This window comes from Sebastes fasciatus, chromosome 3 (assembly GCF_043250625.1).
Source record: "Sebastes fasciatus isolate fSebFas1 chromosome 3, fSebFas1.pri, whole genome shotgun sequence".
NCBI lineage: Eukaryota > Metazoa > Chordata > Actinopteri > Perciformes > Sebastidae > Sebastes > Sebastes fasciatus.
The window spans coordinates 19,039,778-19,058,999 of NC_133797.1; the positions used below are offsets into that span (position 1 = coordinate 19,039,778).

General features: G+C 40.9%; 2 long non-coding RNA genes across 2 annotated transcripts in view; one reads left to right on the forward strand and one right to left on the reverse strand.

Annotated features, from left to right (window-relative positions):
- Nucleotides 1–19,222, reverse strand: part of LOC141764324 (uncharacterized) — a 63,819-nt gene that overhangs the window by 38,124 nt on the left and 6,473 nt on the right. Inside the window, exon 2 of the long non-coding RNA XR_012593254.1 lies at nt 16,415–16,544. This is a non-coding gene — a long non-coding RNA (uncharacterized LOC141764324). The remainder of the gene's footprint in view (nt 1–16,414; nt 16,545–19,222) is intronic.
- LOC141764321 (uncharacterized) overlaps nt 1–19,222 on the forward strand; it is a 254,565-nt gene that overhangs the window by 31,796 nt on the left and 203,547 nt on the right. The gene's annotated exons all lie outside the window — the stretch shown is intronic.

The following is a 19,222-nucleotide window of genomic DNA, read 5'->3' on the forward strand; positions in this document are numbered from 1 at the left end:
ATTAATCATCGCACTAGTGTTATTTATCTTCTGGTCCCTCAGGAGAGGGAAATCTGTGCAGATGCACTGCAAATGAGGTGTGATTTTTAGGGATGGAGGAGAAAGTGAGAGAGATAAAATTGAGGCAGAGGGATAAAAGGAGGAAAAGATGGAGAGAAAAATAGCGAGATAAAAGATGATCTTGGTGCCTCTTCAAGAACTGTTTGAGAAAGCATTTAAGTGATCTGATATTTCTGCTGCCACAACACTCCCGGCTACTTTGCGCTGAATCTCCAACTCGAGCCTTTTTTTATACATTTGCACCTCGCAATCCAAAGTGAGCAAAGCCATCTCCTTGTGACAGCAGCCCGGGCTTTTAAATGCATCCTAAGATATAAATAAACTTTGCTGAGCGAAAGCTGCAAATGCATTTATCCATCCCTACAAAAAAGAAATATAAAGATGAATCGTGAAGTCTTTCTGAGAGGAGAAAATAGAAATGTCATTAAATTCCTCTGAAATATAGATCACTTCTCACAGCGAGAGACACTTGGCACGCTGGAAGTCAAGCTTATTCACCTCAACTTGAAATAATTTGATAAAGTTCTCTGTATGATTTTAGGTTTAGATGCTGAACTTATTACGACTGAGATTTAAGTAAAACTTTAATAGAAATATAAAAGCTTGCTATTTGGACACATTTTCAATTCACCCAAAGGAAAACAAAACATTAATACACACTTATTCAAATATTACAAATTATTTACATGTTACATATGTCTTTATTTTTGTCTTATAGCTGTTTTAATTGGCAAAAAATAGGCCTAAAAAGTAAAAGAAATAATGTTTACAAGGCCTGCTCTTACAGCCACATCCTTTCTGAAATCGCTGAAATCAACCAGAAATAAAAAAATATGAAAGAGAAATTATAAGAAGCGTAAAATGCTGTAAAATAATCAAACTTTGTCCACGTTTGTAGACTTCAATGAACAGAGAAGGAGTTCAAATTTCAGAAAGGGGGGAGAAAAAAAGAGAGTTTGTTCCTGACATGCATAAGATTCCCTGTGATTTGACGTGTTGTCTCAACCATGATTTGTTGCCACTCCCCAGAGAGCGGAGTTAAAAGACTCGGAGTGACTTGAGGAAGACGTACACTTTAATCACGTTAGCGAAGTTTCATGAAAATTTCAGCTCAAGACGCCAACATCTGCTTTCCATTATTAATCACTGTTGTCACCACAAAGAAGATCCCAGCGACATGATACACTTGACTTCTGAAGTTACTTACTTTTGACTGTAACACAGGTATTACTGTCACACACACAGATTGTACATGCACACGCTTTCCTGCACGCACACACAAACATATAGAAGCAGGGTTGGTACGGGGGAGAACACACATGCACAAATACACACAATTAAGTGAAAGATATATGGAAAATGGTTGAAAACAGGCCGTATTAAAGGAGTAAATTGGACTGAGAGAGACTGACGACTTAGTGAGACAGGCAGAATAAAAGAGAAAGAGATCAGCTGGCTTTTTTGCATTCTTCTCTTCACTTAAACATCATGCTCCTCCCTGCACTTAAAAGGCCTTGTGTGTCTATTTCCCTATTCTATCTTATCTTATGGCATTTACCTCCTAACGAGGGTGAGGATATCAGCAATATCAAAGTAGCACTTTTGTCATGTTGCATTAGAGAACCTCCCCATCTACCTGCTTACACACCTCTGATCAGCGATTGTTTGCAGAGATACCGAGTGAAAGACAACTATTTATGTATAAAAGAGAGCGCAGCCTGACGTCTACTTGGCAGCTGATCATTCTTAAGCAGCTCACCACCTCCTAACCACCTGCATCTCTTTTCATTCTGCCTTCTTCTTTTTTTTTTTTACTTTGCTCAGGCTGTCTTTCACTCGTCTCTTCATGTGGACTGGGTTATCCGATCAGACTGTGAAACAAGCCAGCGAAGGGACGCCTGACAGCGCCAATTAGAGAGGACAGAACAGCGAGCCCTTTCTACACACATTACGGCAAATAAGTCTTTTGTGTACAAGGAATTGCAGTAAAAAAAAAAAAAAAGCGTGGACAGGCTTCACTGGCTATTTTGCAAACACAATGAGCTTCACCGCTTGTTGTGATGCCGAAACATGACAGATTTGCTTTGCACTTTGCATGAGGAATTTATTCGGATAGAAGATAATTCAATTTTAAACAGAAGTAAAACAAGTGCACGATGTAGGTACACAGATATGAATTAGTGTTATGGATGTAAAAAATAAACTCGTAGAATAGTGGACTGAATTATCTTTTTAGTATCATGCAGCCAAACTTCAGCTATATTTTTCAGCATTTCCAAATTTTCTTACTTGACGTAAAGTACTGTTCAAGAGCCAACGCACTAGAGTTGCAACGATTAATCGATTAGTTGTCAACTATTAAATTAATCGCCATCTATTTTGATAATCAATTAAACTGTTTGAGTAATTTTTTAAGAATAAAAGTAAAAATCCTCTAATTGCAGTTTCTTTACTCCTCTATAAAAATAAACTGAATTTCTTTGAGTTGTGGACAAAACAAGACATTTGAGGACGTCATCTTGGGCTTTGGGAAACACTGATTAACATTTTTCACAATTATTTTACATTTTATAGACCAAACAACTAATCGATTAATCGAGAAAATAATCAACAATGAAAACAATCATCAGTCGTAGCCCTACACTGTACTAAAATGAATGGAAAATAATTACAATTTTGGTCAGACAATAAAACAACAAACTCTTGCCTGACCTAAAAGCACCTCTCAAGAAAGATTTGTCAGTGACAAATGTGCTACAGCTTTCACCCATGAAGCACTTGAACAAGTGTTTGGAAAAAAAAACTGCTATATATTTAACTGTAAAACCCCAAAGTTTCTGAGTTATCAGAGTCTCAGAGTGAAGTTTCATACCCGCTCTCTGCAGTTCTATCTTAACCTGGTGATGAAGGATTAACAACGGATGCTCATTTCAGCAAGTACAATGCTCCATCACCACCAGATGGCGCTTTAGCCCTTTAGATCTCTCTTACTTCCTCATGCAAAAAGACACACACAGAAACACACACAGCATGTATGAATGAATAGATTAGGCCCCATGTAAACAGGCTGCATCTACAATAACATTAGATTCATATGAGAAGCTCTCTGGCGTGATGTTACTGGACCTCCCATTCATTTATCTATAAGGATGCATGTAGTTGTTAATGAATGCATATTACAATTATTAGTATTCTGTCAAATATTTAGCATTATTTATTGGGTTTGGTGTAGATTTCAATGCATAGCTATGTTTGGTGTAAAGCTATGTATACTTCTGCTTTAATGTCTGTCTGTGCAGCAACATTAACAAATTATATTCTTAGTCGAAATCAATTTAAACCTTGTTCATAAATATAACATCTTATTTTTAAGGTACAGATGTAATAAATAAATGGTCTAAAAAAATGGTTAATTTGATTCCATTGTATTTCTTTTTGTGTTGGAGTAATTCAAAACAAGTATATATGAGAGAGCACACACACAGACACATGAACACACACAGCAACACCTCACTTGCAGCTTTTCATGACAGCACATTAGACTACAGCGAACCGAGGTGCAGTGCAGCGAGAGCACAAAGCACGCCGAGGCAGTCGGGGTTCAAGGAAACAATGCTAGATCGATATGCACGCGCCTCTCTGCCTCTCCGAGGTGTGCGGGGCCTGAATGCCCGGCGGTGCTGCTCTCCTAACACGGGCTTCATTACCACGCTGCAACACGGGGTCTCTTATCAGATACAATAAGAGAGGGAATGAAGTGAGACAACGGGGAGAGAAACACTGGGGAAGGCCACTGAAAGGCAAGGCTGATCCCCTCTCAACGTCCACACACGGAGAGCAGTGTTTTATCTTAATCTAAATGATGTCAGAGCAGCCGGGCTCACATGGAGACACACAAAAAATAAACTACCACACATATGCAGGAACAGACAAAACACATAATGTCATATTTAGAACAACGTGACTCAAAGAAAGTGGATAAAAAAAAGGTAGAATTGTTGTATAAGTAGCTGTCTGATTCCAGTTTGTGCTTCAGTGTTGCTACACTGACTGGCTGACTGAAGGACTGATGGTCTGTGGGCAAGACCTGCCTCAGCCCTTCACGCTCCCTTGCTCATCGCTCAGCCACCCAGGGAGCCGTGTCCTTCATGGGACCTCCACCTCACACTGCCCTGATAGCGCCTCTCTACCTTTCTGCCTCTCCACGCTCCCACCTCTGCATCCGCGGAGGGAAAAAAGGACTGGCCTCGCTAATTGGTGATCAGGGGATGGGTGTCGCACCGGGGGGTGGCCTCGTGATGATGGGGAGGCCAAAGGGGTTGGGGTAAATGTGAGGGGAGCAGGCAGTGGCTGAAAGGTTGAAGCTGAATGTGGATGATAAGTCGGAAAAGAGGAGACACATGAGTGCACACACCTTTAGATGAATGATTACTGGGTAATTCACATGTTTAGTTGATGCTTTTACAGGTTTGATCCTGTTGATTGATGGACACTGGCTAATTGCTGCAGTCTTTCAGAAGAACTGATCAAAAAACATAAACACTACACCTGACCCCCCCGTGCACCTCCTTGGTTGTTTTGCTTGCCTTCGCCTGTACTGCAGGTAGAATAAACATTTGAATAGCGCAGGACAGCGGAGAAATGAAAACCCTCCTGTGTCCACGCTTCAAATGAACAAACAGCTGTGTTGCTGCTGGAGCCGACCAGAGGCATCGAGCCGTGTGGCCAGCCACTTGCCCTTTCCCTGTTGCCTTGGCTGGCTGTAAACAGACTGAGAGGCAGGGAGGTCGAGGCACGCTGCCTGGGAGCCAGGGCTCCACCGAGGCACGCTAATTACAACAATAATGGAGCCTGATCGCAGGTCCTCGCAGGCCACGTCTCCCAGTAAACTACCTCTATGTATACTCGCTACCGATGTTGCTTTTTCCTGTTGTTTGAGATTAGCACGTAGCTGTTCTCTGCACCCCACTAGGGGGATGCCTGGGCTGGTTAGAGCATGTTAAAAAGGCCCCCAGCTCCGGCTCAGGCAGCAGGCTCTGGTCTAGCATAGTTAGTCCTAATGAGCAGGCGTTAGCGTAAACACGCGTTAATGCTGTGGGGAAACAGGCAGGGTCGGGTCAGGGAAGTGATGTTACCGGTAGGGTGGCTAGCACACCAGAGCTGGGATCCTGATTAGTGCTCATAAATAATGCAGCAGGCGAGGCTGGATGGAGAACGGGATTGGCTGCAGCGGGGTGAAGCTGCATAACGATGACAGCGAACCTGTGTGAGGTCGCAGCGAGTCAGACTCTGCTGGTAAAGCTTATGATTCAACCAGAACCGCACCAGCTGTAAAACAACTTCCCGTTTACTTTGTGTCATCGTTGAGATTGTGTTCCTTGATGGTATTAACCTTAACGTGCATGCCTGTTCGCTTAGATGACATATGCCACTGCAGAGCGGATCATTAACCCGTCCGTGGCAGGGATGTGGAGCGTAATGTGGAGGACACGGCTGCAGGCTACTGCCAGTAGGGCTTCACACTTGCCTATGTGTCAGTTTGAGAGGCAGTGAGGGACAGAGTTCAGAGGTCAAATCCATTACGGAGGATTGAGAGGGAGTTTCTGTTTGACGGTGACATGTCATATGTTGCTATGGGAACGTGGGGTGTGAACTCTGCCCTCTGTGAACTTCAGCTGAGACCAGAGGAGAGAGTGAGACTCAGGGGCAACGCAAGTCCATTAAACCATGAATCAATCGGGACATAAGGAAGAATGACAGGTGGGTTCATTATTTAACTACTGGATAAAAATTAAGTGATTAAATAAATTTTGAAAAATCAAAAAGATACTTCCTGATTCTGTTACATCTCCACGGAGCTCAGTTTTGAACGTCAGCACAGTTCACAGTTGAATATCAACACTTCAACAGTGAGCGGAAAGGAAATTCAGGGCAACTATTTGGCACAATCACTAAATCAAATGCATATATTAATTTGTTTGTTTGTGACAACATTTCAACATTAAACAATAACAAATAAAGTTGAACACAAGTTTCACAACAACAACAACAACAACAACAACAACAACAAAAAGACAAGAATCAAACTGAAGAAGTTGCAGTTTCTTATAATTAGTTATTTTTGATAATGGTGCTTTGTTTCAGTAGTAGGGCTTGCAACTAACAATTATTTTCATCGTCAATCAATGTGTTGATTATTTTCTCAATTAATCGATTAGTTCAGTTTATAAAATGTCAGAAAATGTGTGAAAGTGTTTCCCAAAGCCCAAGATGACGTCCTCAAATGTCTTGCTTTGTCCATAACTCAAAGATATTCAGTTTACTGTCATAGAGGAGTAAAGAAACCAGAAAATATTCACATTCAAGAAGCTGGAATCAGAGAATCTAGACTTTTTTTATCTGAATAAATGACTCAAACCGGTTAATAGATTACCAAAATAGTTGCCGATTAACTTAATAGTTGATAACTAATCAATGAATCGATTAATTGTTTCAGCTCTAGTGTTGCATGTGATTATGACACATTGTCCTGAATTCATCAATGTGTTGCCATCCTTTATCCTGTGATTTGTTGTGGAATGTGTCACCCGAGTATTAATTCATCCCTGAATACTATATATTTTACTGTAAAAGCACTACCTGCTACCGTATCATGATGAGATGTAATTGTAATTGTGTTTCTGTGCTCATCCTACGCTCATTTGTGTTATTTAAACAGGTGTGTTTTAAGTCTGAAATAGTTGTTCAGCTGTGAGTGACACAGCAGAGGCAGCAGGGGTCCAGAACCAGCATTTATGCCGTGTTAAACTTGACAAATTCAGGTGCAAATCACAGAGAGCTGAAAAAAACATGAACATACAGAAGTGTCTTTGGTGTCACTCAAAGGTTTTTTTAGGGGACACAAACAAGTGAGAGCCCTGCAGCTCTTTATTCCTATAATGGAGCACAATAACTGCGACTGGGCTAAAGGACTACATGGCTAAATGTACAATGACTGTGACTATAATCATTTTACAATAATTTTGCGGTTATGGAACAGGTTCTGTGCTAAATACTAAATATTAAAGTTAGAACAAGACTTGGTCGTCATTATTTACTGAAGATATCTACTTAATATTTTTACTTACTTAATACTTTACTAATATTTACTTGCTAGCAACTTATGATGACATGTAAGGTCTGTCTGGTAGTTAGCTTGACTAAAAGCCCTGACACACCCAGGCCGTCGGTGAGCGTCTGTCGTCCCTAGTTTTTGCGTTGTGTACTGCACCGTTGGAACTAGTCGGCCCTTGTCTGCGGCTTTTCGGGCGATTTAGCATGTTGAATTGTCGGCGGAGAAAGTCGGTGAGAGAAATCACTCTGATTGTCTGTTCAGCTTGAGCGAATCAGTGCACGAGAAGAGAAACGGAAGTGAGGAAAGCAAGCCAACGAGTAAAGTCAAGAGTAAAAACACAGAAGGCTCTTCTCATTTTTCATCTTCATCTCATCTGATCGTTCCAGTACACGGATATTTTCACAACGACATTGTCATCTGGGATGAAGCTAAGTGGTGAGTGAGAGTGCTATGAAAATGGTCGTCAAACACTGCTTTGTTTCATGTACGTATCATAACAACAGCTTGTATATCCTCCGTCCTCCGTCTTCCGGTTTCCCTTTTTGAATGACGAACACAGACTACTGCTACCTGCTGGTATGGAGAGTTATTTCATCTCATGCAGGCGCAGAACGTACAGTACGTTGTAGTTGGCCATCGGCTGTAGTCTTTGCGGTGTGTTTGAGTGCAACTTTTTGGCCAAGACAAAGGCGACGCAATAGCTGGCCTTCGTTGCTGCTAGTTCTTTGATGTCGGTTTGGTGTGTCTGGGCCTTAATAGCAGGCCATAGCGGGTTTATTTGGTACTCTGTTGTGGTGAAGGGTGTTGTAACACCATAACCTCTATTTGCTCGCACTTATCAATTTGTGAGCAGTTTGAACTCAACCCTAACCTTAACTATAATTCGATAATAAGACTTAAACTGCACGTCTAAGAGTATCCATGACCGGGAAATAATTCTATAGCTTTAATCAGTCCAAAAGCTCCTTTATGTCGCCCCTGTAAAGCACAACTACCAACAAACCTCAGGACAAAACCATGCAACTAGGTTTGCTGCTATAGGACAAACCGTTTTAGATGGTTTGTTTCTGTCAAGATTTTTTCACATGTAGAATAATTGTTAAGGCTTTCTCTTTTTTAGTGATTCATCAGCAAACCCCCATACAGACACATACAATACTTGAGAGGCCTCATGTGCAGGCAACTCCAGTATTTTTTACACATTAGTCTGCATGTTCTACACTATATTCAAGTTATTTATGATGGCAAAGGCAGTTATACACATGACCCTAGTCTGTTATCGACAGTTAGAGCTTAGCCCGACCTACTATGCTGAAAAGCAAACATTTATCCTCATCTCCCATATGAATTTAGCACTGTGGAAATATTACACATGGTAAGACTCACAGATTAGTGGATCACATCAGACGCAAGGCCAAACAGATCACCAGGGATTTGATAAAACAAGATGTTCTCAAATGAAGCTTCACTGAAATCTGGGAAAGCAGTAAGGTGAGACCAAACAAACACCCCAGGACTTGGATACCTGATCAATTAGTCCCTAGGAATCCACAGCTAACCCACTGTGCTTCTATTTATTGTGAAGGTGCACAGGAACCAAAAAGAGTAGAATGAAGAACTTGTAAGAAATCCTATTAATATTTCAAAAAGTGGAAAATTGGAAAACCAAACCAGGAATTAGCAGTCAAAAACACAAGCCAAACTGGAGCAGGAAAACACAAGGTCGGTCCATTACAGTTTTTGGCTGCAACAACCGTATCACACACACAGTCACATGCACACACGTGCACATACAGACACACACACACTCTCACATACACCATTCCCTTTCCACACACAATGATGGCTCAGAGTCAAGTCCAGACGAGGGCATGCATCTGAAACCAAGAGTGAATCCATATTACATGTGTAGTGTGCTGTCTGTCTGGGTCCAGGTCATCAATTATGAATAGAAATATACAGCCTCCACAGCCCGGGCCCTGGTGTCTCACCACTTGTAAAGGATTTCTTAAAAGGGGGACAGACACACAGGTTTGTCATTCAGATGCATGCCCAGGACTTAAGAGACAGATACAGAGAAGGTTTCCTTTTCTCTTACACTTCCCGCCGGGGGAGCTTTATTCTGCTTTCATTTAGGACATTCCCTGTTGCGCTGAACTTAAGTGAGGCATCAGAAACTTGTACTGTAAAATACTAACAGCTACAGTATTGAGAGTGAAGTCAGACATACATAATAATGTCATGATACAGGCCTGCATGGCTTATAGGCCTCAATCCGGTCTGGTTACAATTGTTTTCTGTCCCAGTGACAGAAAAATCATGACCATCCTCTAATGTCAATCCAACATGAAATACAACAACGTATTCTCATACAATGGTTCGTATGCAACCTTCAAAAAGTTATCCCTCATTTTTCGTGCGTTTTCCTACGAATGTCCCGTGTCAATTTCCGCTCCAGTCTATTCAAAATAAACTTCTGTCTTAACAGGAAACAACTTGGTTAAGTTTAGGCAACGAAACTACTTAGTTAGGTTTAGAAGAAGAAGATTGTGGTTAGTTACGCCACACTGAAAGTGGCGTAACTAAAAGACGGAAGTTCCATGACAAAAACTACTTACTGCGTTACAATACCCATTCTACCATATTCATTTATGCCAGAAAAAGATTTAGTGTGTCCCAAATACATAGTAATAATACCAAGATGTCCTAATACTAGGGCTGTTAACATAAATTAGTTTTAACGCCACTAATCTCTTCAGCGCATTAATGCAACCTGCGATTTTTAGGTTGGCGCAGGCTCAGTTTTAAAGCTAGAGTGAAGATACTGCATCATATGAAACTAGAAAACCTAAATAATTCATTGTCAAACTAGCTTGTCACGAAGTAGGCTAAATAAAACTGAAAATGGATTCTATGGGTACCCACGAGTCTCCCCTTTACAGACATGCCCACTTTATGATAATCACATGCAGTTTGGGGCAAGTCAGCATGCTTTTCTGGCTATTCTGACCCGCAATCCTCTGTGCAGCAGATATCTGAGCAAGAGGGTCAAAGTTCAAGGCGCAATGTTATGACGAAGTAGTATGTCCCAATTGAATGCATGCTGTATGCAACAGTATGTACTTTGTAAGGGCAGCTGTAGTATGTACTAAAAGGAAAAAGAAAAAGTATGCGATCTGGAACGTAGCCTTAGTTAGGTTTAGGAAAAGGTCGCGGTAGTGGCGTAACTTAAGTATGGAAGTTACGTGACAAATAAATCAACGTTGACTTCTGGTTTCACACGGGACACGAACACCGGTCTCCTGGGTGAAAGTCTGTGTTTTTTGACCCACCCATCCACCGCGACTCCCTCCTTACGCGGCATTCAACGCTCTTTATACTTGTTCACAATTACCTGGATTGCATACAAAATTGATTTTGTGGGATATATACGAAATTACAGTGCATTTACTTTTCGTAGGTATAGCAACCAACGGTGTATGAGAACAGCCTGAATACAAAAACCTGTTACGCGTGTTCTTGTTGCTCTGTAGCTGTTCAGAGGAAAAAACAACAACAAAACAACACAATGGAACATCATATCTACTGTCTGCATAATGTTGCTCCTGTGGAGAAGTCATTAATCATAACTAAACATCCCAAAATCTTCTAAGAATTAAACAAAACATCCCACCTTTGTGCGTGTTTATGTATAAATCTAACACACTCTGCTACAATGCAGCCGGCATGGAATTACAGAGCACATGTAGCTGGCAAAACAAATTTGCAATTCTCCTTGTCTATTCCCAAACCCCCAGTGTACTGCTCATGCCCTCTAGAGACAGAACAAACAGCGGTTAAGATGTTTAAAAGGCTTTGCTTTCTTAGATACCTGTGCAGCTGAATACCAATAGACTGCTCTTACATTAAGGGGGTGTGGTGACAAGGTACTACATTCAGAGCTAGCGGGGAAATGCTAACTCCTCTGGTTTCCTCAAGGGCAAAAATGTGCTTAATGCCTTCGCGTGATGTTGTGTGAAGGCGTGTCTTGTGCATGTGTGGCTCATTTTGTCAGCCTGTTTAGTCTCTGAGCTGAGGCATAAACACTGAGGCCCCACAAGTGTGCTATAGTGTGTGCTGTAGTCCTTTGGACTGGTGGGACACATCCCACTGATTTCTAAAAGGTCACTGTCATTATTGTTGCTTAGCAACCTTGTATGGGGAGCCATAGGTGTACACTGTACAGTAATTGTGGATGCTGAGACGCAGAAGATCAGGGCACAACAAGATGAGTGCATGATGAACGAGATAGATGACATTGATCTATTACGTTAAACACACGCTGCTGAGTGTATTTTGTGTCGAAGTATGTTTCCATCTGCCTGTTTTTTTTTACGGGTTTTCAGAATTTGTGTTAAAAAAAAAAAAAACAGGCATTAAAGGAACCTCCCATGAACAAAGGAAGACAAAAAACTAAAAATGTGAACAGTTTTTCACTTGGCTGAAGTGGACAAAAAGAAGAAAAAGAAGCTGTGAAAAAGAGTGAGAGAAAAAGTTTTTTTCAAATAAATGATGATGTTGCAGATCCTGTTTCTGCTTCACTGAGGATTGTTTTTAGGCACTAGTGTGTAGATGTAGCATCCGTGTATTGTTGCAGACCACTGCTTTTATGCTTCTTACACCAAAAGGCTACAAAACTACAAAAAAATAAAATAAAAATGGCACAAAAGAAAGAAAAAAATGCATGTTTATATGCACACAGAGGAAACATATTATGAAGTAAATTCATGAAGATAACACAACTGCTATATGAGGTGGGAAGCAGCAATGAAACATCCTAACAGTTACTGGAGCTATTTATAGTTTAAGTTCATCATAAGCTAGTTGATATATTTGCATTCTGTTATTACCTCTCTTTATGGTAGTTTTCACTTTTACCAACAACGTTACTGAGTCTTCTATTGTTGCACACACTCGACACGTAACCAAGTATCCTGACAAATTATGTCCATATTGGATGATTTTGATGTGACCATCATGTAGGGATGCAGGAAGTAAGGGTGTGGAGGTCGGAGTGATGGTGGATGGGTGAGTAGCATGAGTTTAACACAGGAGACCAGAATCTGTGTTCCATCACAGAGCTGCAAATCACATTCGCGTTTTATTAACTGTAACCACGATCTTCCTCTAACCTTAACCGAAGGTTTTAGTTCCTTAGTACCTTAACTGAAGTTTATTTGTCACAACAATGATCCTTCCCCTACCATACCGTAGTTGACATGCGCAGATATTGTAGAAAGCAAGATTCTTTTTAAATGGACATAAAAGACATTATTATATCACCCTCTTTGAATGTTATCAGCCGATTGAATGGGTGTTATCAGTGGTTATCAGGCTCTTCGATATGGGTTAGAAGGTACACCTACTAGTAGGTTTAGAAGGCTGTTATCATCTATTCACATGTTTGATCACCAATACGAATACGAGACGATGAAGTTAGGCGCCGACCTCTAGTGGCAGTAGTAATTATGACGAGCAGAGGACGGGAGCAGGAGCAAGTCAGGTAACGTAATATAGAGTGACAAAGTCTGGGGGAGGCTGTCGGGGTGGATGGATTGGTCAAACAAACACAGTTGAACAGTGAACACAGTGAAAGTAACGTAACTTAACGTACGTAACGTAACTTAACTTACGCACGTATGTAAGTAACAAACATACTTATTTAAACAAAAACCATGATCTTTTCCTGAACCTAACCAAGTAGTTTTTTTTTTGTTTCAATTCACAAAGTTAACCACGTGTTAAAAACTGACTGTTTGGCTTTCACAACATGCGGGTAGGTGCAGTTTGCCCCATCTGAAGCATTACAATGATAGTAATAACAACTGAAAGTGGACATTCAATGGGCTGATAACATTTTAAATGTGTGATTATATTGATCTCAATCTTTGGTTTTGCAGAATCTTCAATATTGACGTTCTTGTCTGGCGATAGGGTTGGGACGTAATGCGAAAGACAAAAACCAGGCCACACGCACATGTCCCATAATGTGGACAACACCTTATCATGAGTTCAGTATTACCGAATCAGTCTTCTTCTTTATTAAAACAATGTGACCGTTTCCTGTCAGCTCTCTACTGTCACTACCTAATACAGTTAATTTAACATTTGCACTGCACTAACAGATTGAGTGTACTTTGTTAAGGATGTGGACTTTTTTCACTAGATGTTTTTGCATCTTGTACGATGATGTCCACCTGGGCCCAGATGGAACTTGGTCAGTTATTATACAATGATAAAGCCAGTGTAAGGTATGTACAGAGCCCAGTATAGAGGCAGAGTGATCTCTGAGTCATGTCCCATTTGTGGAGGTTGATGGATTTCCCCCTTGCTCGGCTCCCTCAGCTCAGTGGGGAGAACGCAGGGCTGATAAGGTGATTTATCTGCACCTTTCCACCTCCTGTAATGGATGGCACATCCACCTTTCCCTGAAACTTCATCATCTCACAGCTGCACCCCCTCTCTCACCAAGAAGTGTGAGAGAGAAATGAAACAGACATGCTACACACATAAAAAAGGAAAACAGACTAACCAGATAGCGACTTCTTTTCCACACTTTCTCATTAAGGTTAGGAGAGTGTGGGAACATGACACTTAGCACTGTGAAGCCACTAAATCACTCGCCGACGTCAAGCAGAACCAAAATATTGGATAGGTCTCGGCTTCAGTTCATTGCTACCGGTGCTTTGATTGATTCTTTAATTCCTTCATCTGGCCTCGGTCCTTTGGGCTCCTGCTCTGTGTTTTCATTGCATAGCTACAAGGGCAGGTGAGTTTCTATAGCACCTAAACCACAAAATAGCTCAGTGTCTTTCAAAACAACTCACATGACTTATGCAAAAATTATTCAGTGTTTTCTGATCTGCCACATAATTTATGTTGAACCTATTAATCTTGCTATGAAGCTACGAGGAGGAGCTACACAGCAGTAGTGTATTTAGCTATGTTGTGAAGCAGCGGTTACAAAACGTTTCGACCTGCGTCTAAAAAACTGTACTCCTGTTCTCTCGTCACAGGTTGCATGTCTACAGGTGGTAAACAAAATTGTTATTCTTCCTTGTCAGATGTAAAATTATGGAATGATTCAGACAAAAAGCAAAGAAAAAAAGTCAAATGATTTAGTAAATTTTGTGTAGCAGAAAGTTGTTTTTTTTTTACTGCTTTTCTATCCTGTGTATCATCTCACAACCCCTCTCATGCAACCCCTTGAGAGGTCCCTATTCCCATGTTGCAGAGAAGTTGAGTTTGAAAAGTTTCGATGACACAATTTGGGTTGCGAGCTGTTAATCTAAGATGACTAAAACTGGCATTTTATGCAAAGGAGAAAGCTATGAACTTCCCAAAGCCACCTTTAAAGCCCAGAGGGGCTGAGTATTTGATACTTAATGATGCATTTTTTATTAGAGTACTCTTAAAGTGACTAAACGTATTTGGTTTGGGTTCAACGGAAGATGGTGGTCAGGTTATGGTCAGGGAGAAATGTTGTTTGACACAAACTTCGGTCTCTGTTGGTGTGAAATTGATGTGCTTTGTACATCCATCCATCCACTCTGAGCTGCTGTAACTGTGACTGTACAACAGCTTCATCCTACTTTATGCTGCTTACTGAATGTTTTTTTTAATAAAGGTCCACTTTGGAGAACAGTAATTATTCTGATTTAGCTTATTAGCAAAATGTGTTGTATTAAGCGTTAGAACCAGGTGGCAACTGCCGGGTCTGAAAAGTGAAGCCAATATGGAAGTACCATAAACTTACATTCAGCCAGCCAGCAAGCAGGGGGCGACTCCTCTGGTTGCAAAAAGAAGTCTGATTGTATAGAAATCTATGAGAAAATGATCCTACTTCTCACAGTAAACATTGTAAACATGAGTTTATGGTCTCAATCGTTAGTTTGGTCACACTTAGAGTAAAACAGAAGATAAAACAGGGTTTGGTTTAGGGTGTGGCTACCTTGTGATTGACAGGTCACTACCACGGCATTGTCCGGTCTGGGAGTTGTCCATGTTTTCATTTTACAACTTTAACCCTTTCACAGCGTGTTTTCAGTTCACGAAAATGTTGGTCGCCTAAAAATGTCTTATCCAGCGTTTGGTTGTACTTAGCTCCACCCTCTTGTGTTACTTCAGGTTGTGAAAAAACAAAAAGGCAACGACCAAAAATCAAGATGGTACGGCCAAAATGCCAAACTTGAGGCTTCAAAACAGCAGTCCACAAACCAATGGGTGACGTCACGGTGACTACATCCACTTCTTATATACAGTCTATTGTTAAAGAATATTACCTATGCTGTAAACCTTACTAATGAGGACGGTCTCCCCTCTTTGCAAGTATTAACGTATCTCCAGCATGTTTAATGTGTAACTATAAACTATAAAATAACATTAAAGTGCTATTTCTGAGCCTTTAACATCAATCTGGAGGCAGCACGGCATCTCCACAGGGAGACAAGCCAATGACTCCCTGCTGATATCCAACCTGAAGAAGCCATTTGAATGAATTGGAAAACTTTTTCAACTCTACAACAGTCCAGATTATATTCAATTATTAAAACATTATTAAAACAATTATTAAACTATTATTATTGTTTTGACTTGGCCTGCTGAATAATTCTACACCTGCACCTGCGCTTTCAAAAAGGGCACCAAGTAACCAACTTTACTGATAATTGCTTTGAGGTGTTTTAAAAACTCATAAAAGTGATGACTGCCACATTTTCTTCTAAAAGCTCACATATTCTGATAATTGGCTCTCGAGTAACATGACTCACCAGCATTGATGATAAATCAATTTTGATGTAGTTAAGTTCTTTTTCATGTAGCGTTTAAATTATTTTGTCCTTGCCCTTTCCACACATAACAACCCCAATACTTAATGGATCTAACGTTTAACAAACACAATCCAACGCCACTAATGGAGCCAGTGACGGTATCATTCTGTATCTGAAGCTGTATCTGTATTCTCCTCTGTAAACAGCTCCCCAGCTTTCCTTAAACATAATTATAATTTTTACACCACAGAGAGGACATTAATTAACCTTGGTGGTCAGCAATAGAAACACAGCAGCGTGCCGCTGGTTTCTGCTTCGGCGCCTCAGGCCGCTGGCTGACTCACCTATGTTTTAACAGTAGCGAGGAAAGAGGGCGGAGGGATGAGGAGGAGGAGGGAGACAATCAATAGCAGATCAAAGTGTTTTAGCTTACCTTGGGCTGCAGAGAGAGAGAGAGGCGTTGTAATCAGCAAAGACACTGTTTACTCGCCAAGCCTTCCCAAGGCGGAGGGGAGGACTCAAGGCGCTGGGTTTGGCAAGTTGTGGTTCTTTCAACAACCTATCTGAAATGAGAAAGAGGAAATAGGAGAAAAACAACGAGCTGGTTTATGCCATGGCCTTTCACAGACCAGTACGGCATTTTCCACATTCAAAAGATTTATCCAACATGTTTACTTGATTAAAATGCAGAGTTTAACATGCTATTTTATTCACAATGTTATACTTTATCATCTTAAAAAGCTGCTGCTACCTGAAATTGACCTGTCAATTGAGTCTACAGCCATGCTAGCAGCTCTGTGAGGCTGTACAGCAGTGCTTTGAGCTAAATGATAACATGAGAGCATGCTCACAATAACATTGCTAGCATGCTGATGTTAAGAATGCATGATGTTTACCATCTTAGTTTAGTGTGCTTAGTGTGCATGCTAAAACCCACAAATATCAACCTCATTGAGGTGCTAGAGGTGAAGTCAGAGGATCAATAACGTCATTAAGATTCATTCTCGGAAAAACATAATTGTCTGTACCAAATCTTGTGTCCATCCTATCGAATAGATGTTCAGATGTTTCACAGGATAAATGAAAACGCTGACCTGCTGGTGGTGCTAAATGAAGGCAGGGGATCATCAAAGTCATTAGGATTCATCCTCTGTAGTGCATGAATGTCTGTACTGTTCATGGCAAGTGGTGGACTGACCGACTATATTGAAACTGTTCATTGCATTTATGAAAAGTGATGTGTGTGGTTTGTATGAGGCAGCGTTACAGACTCGGAGGTCAGAATTTTACCAGTTGAAATTTCCAACTTTCGACCTCCAAGCGTTCCATGCGCGCAACGCCAAACGTAAACAAAAACCATGGCTGGCCATGACAAAGTGATGTTTCTCTGGCATGTGTATCCCCAATTGAACTCTCAGCAGTGCAGCCTCCACATTGTTTTGGGGGCATTTTTTTACATTTTCCCAAATAACTTTTGTGTGGAGAGGATAACTTTCAGAGATTGTTTACTGTAACCAGCTATCTAATAACATTGGCAACATATTTTGACATCAATTTACATGCATACCAGGTTTTACGATATGATAGTATGTTATTATCTTTAAAGGCAAATATACGCTTCCTTTTAATTGATGGCATACCACGCTCTTCCACTGTTGTGTGACGTCAGGCAACTGGTTCTTCATGAAGTCGGGGTAGACGAATTTGCCCCGAGTTTACAAGTAGGAACTCCGACTTTTTCTAGTAGGAGGTTGGGATTTTTTTCCAACTTGTCTGGAACGCAGCATTAATTCATTTGAAATTACATCCAGGACACAGGACCATATTGACCATGTAACCTCAATTTCGAAATCAATACGTCATTAGGCTCCTTCAAATCTGGAAGACGTGGTGTTCCTTTGTGGTCCTCACTATCTTACAGTCCATTGTGAGCCAATCAGTTCTTTAATGGTGCATTTAAGAGCTCCTCACAAACTCATGAACCTGGTAAATATCATGTAACCATTTTGTATTTCAAGGAATTTGTGTTCAAATGGTCATCAGTCACTGGTAAATACATTAAATTAACTAAATGGAACGGAAAAGCCAGAATGTAAATGAACCAAAGTTATGATGTATGTTGAGACCAACGTGTTTTATTCATTTGTTCATTTGAGTGAAACTTTGAGATTTTTTGCTTTTACAAGTTCACAGAGATCACCTCATTGTAGCACACATGAATTATTTGGGGTCTCTGTGAGGCTAGAAGAGGTCTGAAGGAGCAGTAGCTTCACTGTTGCTTTCAGGCACTTAAAGCTGAAGTGGGCGAGTTTGGGGCAAATATGATTTTAAAAAAGTTATTTTTATAAAACGGTCACTATATCCTGACAGCAGTACATGAAACAGGTAACCTGAGAAAAAAACATGTGCCTCTGTGTCCTCCGGTGCTCCTAACGGCATCTGCAAGATTTCACATACCAGAGGAAAACAACCAGTCAGAGCTGATCTGAGGTCTGCTGTCCAGGAACCGTCTCTGAGAGCCGGCTGTCAATCACTCGCGAACTCCGACCAAACGGTCAAACTAGGCAGCGCTGATCAAATATGAATCAATATTCTGTTACTGTAATGCTTATTTCTCACCTCAAATGTTTTCAGAAACATCTTGTACAGTTTAGCTGTAAAAGGAAACAGTTTGTGACGTTGCAGCCATGTTGAGATCTCTTGGGGAATACCAAGCACCACTCTCATGACGGGAGCACAGCCAATAGGAAAGCTCTTTCTCTAAAGTGGCCTGTGATTGGTCAAAGTCTTCAGTCACAGGCTAGATTTTTTAAAGCCTGAAAACAGAACAATGAGGAGGTGCAGAAGTCCAGTTTTCTCTCAGAACACCTGAATTACAATATGCTGAAAGGTTATTATGGAATGTTTGCCCAATGATGCCAAACAATTGTTGCCTACTGAAGCTTTAAGGCCCTGACACACAAAGCCGGTGGTCGTCTGTCGGACAGTTTAAAGCCATTGGTGAGCGTCTGTCGGTTGAGTTTTTCCGGTGTGTTCCACACTGTCAGCTCTTGTGTGCCCTGGTTGGAAGTTTTTCTGCCGAGTCAGCATGTTGAATCAGCGTCAGAGCCGGCAGAGCTCGTCGGTGAGAGAAATCACTCTGATTGGCGGTTCAGCTTCAGTGCATGAGAGGAGATGTGAAGAAAGCAGGAAAAAGAGTAAAGTCAAGGCGAATAACACAGACGGCTCTTGTCATTTTTCA